Raw genomic sequence first — 5,373 nt, 5'->3', positions numbered from 1 at the left:
ACGTCCAACTTTACTTTTAATGGTCGAGCGCCAGGTTTAATTCCGAACGGTTCAAATGGAACTGGCTTCAGTCTCCTGCTCTCTGACATCGGAAGCGTTCCTGCAGTGACGTATTTCCGCCTGCTGTCCAGCAGTGCGGCCTCCGTCGGATGTGGGGGTTTGAGGGTTCCCCACGTAAGATCCGGGGAATCACACAGACAGGAAGAGCCCGGGGCCGGGGCTCAGTCTGGGAAACCGGTGTCCCGGGATGGGATTATCCCAGGAGATAATCCTTTTGTTCACATTGGGTTGAGGACCGTGCATTCGGCAGACTGGCCAATGTAATGGTGTTAATTTGACAAATACCTTAGATATGACACTAGATCCAGGACACAGCCCCCAAATGTAATTTTAATGATTATCGGTTCCCCGGTACGGAGCGAAGGTGAGATCATTCAATCTGTCACCGGTTGTCGTCGGTCAGTTAATTGTGTGTGACTGTGAGTGAGTCGGGAGCAGTTTATTAATTCCCGCACGTCAGCAGCTCACACATTGTTTAATTTACATTTGTCATGATGAAATCAATAAACCACTGTAACTTCCTGTCTTGGTGTGGGATTTGAGTCTCATTAGAGGAGATACAGTGACCTGGGGGATACTGCTGCCCGGTGAACTGCAATAATGGGTCTGAGCTCCTCATACTGGTACAGCAGCATCTCAGCTCCAGGCTGAGGGATGTCAGTCTGGCGGTGTTTGGTCCCCAGGATCTCTTGACTCCCCATCCCCATCAAGGCTGTCCACCGTTTCCCCGCACCCATACGTGTTCTATCCTGACCCCTACAGTCCTGCGCACTCTCCTTGCTCTCACAGCCGAAAACGACAAAAGAGATTGGAAGCTAATATACTGAATAATATCTGACCTGCGCCCACAGAGGTCGTGAAAAAGAGAATGGAACAGTAGCAAACAGCATGGGGTGTCAGAGTGAAGCTCCGTCTGCATCGTCCCATCAATCTCTCCTTTGGTCAGACACAGATCAAAGTACTCTCCACAAAGAGACATCAGATATTCCTGGGGTCAGAAATAAAGTGAAGCCTCCTCCTCAAAATATCATCACACTCTCCCAGGGTTAAAGCGCAGAGTGAAGCTCCATCTGCATCTACACAATTCCAGGGACAGAACCACACTGCAGGTCGTTCCACCACCATCTCGCCCCGACTAACTCCCTCGACACCTACCTATCAAATAGTCCCCCGTCAGAAACTCAGAGAAGCTCCCTCCGCAGCATCATATCACACACTCCCCGGATCAGACATAGAGTGAATCGCCCTCCACACCGTCCCATCACACACTCCCGGGGTCAGACACAGAGTCAATCTCCCTCAATACCGTCCCATCACACACTCCCGGGGTCAGACACAGAGTGAATCTCCCTCCACACCGTCCCATCACACACTCCCGGGGTCAGACACAGAGTCAATCTCCCTCAATACCGTCCCATCACACACTCCCAATATAAAACACACATTGAAACTCCCTCTGCAACATTCCATCGCTCACACACAAGGGCAGACACAGAGCGAAGCTTCCTTCACATATCCTTTCACACGATCTCCCTCCGCACCACCTTACCTCACATTCCCTGGAGAATGCTCTCTCATCATCTTTCCATTAAACACTACAGTTGTTGGACACAGAGTGAATCTCACAACATCCCAACCCATTACACATTCCCTGAATCAGACACAGAATGCATCTCCCTCCAAAGCTTCTCATCAGACACACGCCGGCTCAGACACAGAGTGCAGATCCATCCATACCATCTCATCACAGAATCCCTGGATGTCAAATTAATCTCCCTCCACACCGTCCCATCACACACTCCCGGGGTCAGACACAGAGTGAATCTCCCTCCAGACTGTCCCATCACACACTCCCGGGATCAGACACAGAATGAAGCTCCCTCCTCACCGACCCATCACAAACTGCCTGGATCAGACACAGAGTGATCTCCCTCCACAGCGTCCGATCAATCACTCCAGTGTTTAGACACGGGGTGAAGTTCCCTTCATTATGTCACATCACATACTTCCCAGATCAGACACAGTGTTAAGTCCTCCACACCATCCCATCACACACTCAGGGGTCAGACACAGAGAATTCCCTCCACACCATCCCATGATACTCTCCCAGGGTCATCATTGAGAACATTTCACTCTGGCCTGTGCCATTACAAAAATCCTGTGTCAGACACAGAGTAACATCACAGTCACAGGGTCAGATGTTGAGAGAATCTCACTCTGCACCGCTCTACATCATACTCTACGGATCAGACACAGGGTGAAGCTCCCTCCCCACTGTCCCATCACTCACTCCCGGATCAGACGCAGGGTGCAGCTCCTTCAACACCATCCCATCACACACTCCTAGGGTCAAACACACAGTGAAGCTCCCTCTGCACCGTCGGATCACACACTCACCGGAACAGACACAGAGCGAAGCTCCTTCCAAACTGTCCCATCACACACTGCCGGGGTCAGACTGATGCACCATCAATAACTCTCTGAGACGTGAGGCGAGATATCGGCTTTTATTGAATGGAAGTATGAACAAGCAGCAATTGACCACAATGCTACATCCTGGAGACTGAGGGCAGGGCTCAGGCTTCAATCGCCTTTATACCGGGGCCTGTGGGAGGAACCACGGTCAGTGGGAGGAGCCACAGGAGCAGTCAGCGGGGGGGAGCGTATCCAGACAGGTATATGTAGTTCACCGCACAGACACAGCGTGGAGCCGTTCTGAATCATTTGGGAGAAATCGAGGAAAAACTGCTATATGAAGTTCGTGAGATCTTTGGAAGTGGCTCGAAATGTCTCTTGGACATCTGAGAGAGTGGCTGGGTTAGTGTGGAAGCATCGTTTGAAGTTTTTCTGCCAGATTGGACTGGGTTTCTCGACGGCTAACTGCGTAGCACCCAGCTGTGACCGCTGGCAACTCCCCAGGAAGCCGATTCGTGTTTTAAAACCGGAGACAAACACCGTTGTTCCCCCACTGACATCGGGACAACCTCCTTCCACCTTTATCGTCGTGACTCCCGTTCGGTGTAGGAGCCGAAACATCGTTTGAGACGTCTCGACCTCTCACGGCCTGGAAGTTCTGCAGGACTAACGGAGCCTTTCCTGGCGTTGGAATTTCTGGCGCCGGGCCAGCAAGGCACCGTTGAGTACAAACTTTTCCGGCCAGTTACTCAACTCACTCCAGGACTTTATAAGCAGCAGCGGCATATAATTCTCGATTCGGACACAGAAGCAACATGCCGGACAGGTCTCCAGTGAGTCGCAGGCCTTCGGGGAGTTATGCAAAGGTGGCTGCCTCTCCAGCCTCGGAAAACGTTTCAGTCGGTGAAAGTGGAACGCGGGGTGCAATGTATTTTGCGAACTGGAACTACCCTGGAAAAGTGCGCGGAGGCTATGGAGGACTTGTTGGGGAGAGATGGTATTTTGGCCACCGAGAAAGAGTTCGGGAAGGCAGTGTTTTATCTGAGGAGTGATGAGTTGGTGCATCGGGCCCTCAGTAGGGGGATCACGGTGGAAAACATCTTCTTACAGATGGAGCTGGTGACAGCTCCCACACAACGCATCGTCCTCGGTCACGTTAAGCCTTTCATCCCCAATGAGGACCTGCTTCCCACACTAGCACACTTGGGGCAAGTAAGGTCAGAAATAACTGCCATCAGACACAAATTTAAGAGAGGCACCCTCCGTACCGTAATCTCTTTCCGGCGTCAGGTATTCATGCTGGAACGAGAGGACAATGTTGAGGGCCGGTTTACTGTCCGGCAAGGGATAGACTATCAGGTGTATTGGAGCTCTGAGCGCCCACGGTGCCATGCGAGCTGGGAGGTGGGGCACTTTCGGAGGGACTGCCCTAACACCCGAAACCCTAGGGAGTCCACTTCCGGCACCAATGCCCAGATACCTCTGCCCCTGATCCTATTTCTGCGCCTGCCCCTATTCCTCCATCTGTTCCAGTCTCTGCTCCTCCCCTGTGGTTCAGGCGAGTGTTCCTGAGGCTACGTGCAGGGAGGTTCAGGAGAGGGACGGGGTGGAGCCTGTGCGGAGCAAGAAAGCGAATAAGAAGTCCAAGCACCTTAAGCAGTCTTCCCCCGGGACCGCAGAGCTCACGCCCATTTGCCCTGAAGTGGAGCGGGAGGCTCGGGGAAGTGCGCAGTTGGACGGGGTGATGGAAGCAGAGAGTACCGCTCCATCGGTGAATCACGCACCTGTGTGCTCCTCCGGCTTTAAGAGGAGAAGGGAATGTTCCCCCAAGGGGGCATGGAATATACATGCGGGGGAGTCCCAGGAAGGGTGGGAATCCGGGTAAAGGTTGGTTCTAACCCTGAATCCCCAAATGTAGCCACCAGTCCTGTGGTAGGTGGAATGGCTGTACCGGAAGCTAGTGCTAGCCCTGTTTACACAACTAAGTCAGACTTGGAGTACTTCACTCAGGACTTAGTAGTAAGCGCCTCCCTGGAGGCAAGTGTATTAAACAGTATGAGCGGAGAGGAGACCAAGCTCTCTCACTGTCAGCATCAGGCTGCCAGTGAATCCCTTAGATCAGAGCTGCTGGGGTCCCCTTCATACCTGTTTCCTGGGAAGGGTGATATAACCTGCATGCGGACCTCATCAACTAATGGCCTGCAGGGAGTCTCTGGGGATTATCCCTCCATCGTCGTAACTGTGGATAAGACTGATGCGCCGGTGGAGCGGGAAGGTTTGAGTGAGGTACCCGCTGCTCAGTGTGGGTCACAAGTGCAGCCACCTATTAGAACACATGAGGGGGAAGATGGGGGATCTGTCTGCAGTGAGGGGTTGGAGGGAGATTCTATTGATAGTGAGACAATGGTCATCCTCACCATTCCTGAGAAATCCCCGTTGATACCTGTGGAGGAAATCAGAGAGTTCATTCACTGCTCTGTGGGTGCAAAGCATCGGCCTAAACTAGACTCACTTCGCTGGCCTAGTCATCCTCAGACTGAAGGGGAAGTGGAAGAGGAATGCTGTGTCGGGGAATGACAGGCGACAGCCGAATTCCTTCCTGGATGACCAGGTGAGGGACATCAGAGTGGGAAGCAGCCTCGCTCCTTCGGGAGACGGTGGGTCACAGGGTGACGTTGGCATCACTGGGGCCCGGAAAGCAAAGAGCATTCTTGCTTTTTTTTCGGGATAGTGTGGTTGAGGGCGCCTCCGCTCTCACCGGGAAGGGTACTGGTGCTGAGGCCTAGTGTACTCCCGACATGAAGCTCACTGTAGCTGGTCTAAATTTTAATGGTAGCAGGGGTTCTCTCCGCAGATAAAACAATCTCGCAGTCCTCAGGCATGGGAGATATGCGGTGA

This window comes from Hemitrygon akajei, unplaced genomic scaffold, assembly GCF_048418815.1.
Source record: "Hemitrygon akajei unplaced genomic scaffold, sHemAka1.3 Scf000045, whole genome shotgun sequence".
NCBI lineage: Eukaryota > Metazoa > Chordata > Chondrichthyes > Myliobatiformes > Dasyatidae > Hemitrygon > Hemitrygon akajei.
This window is presented reverse-complemented; position numbering follows the sequence as displayed.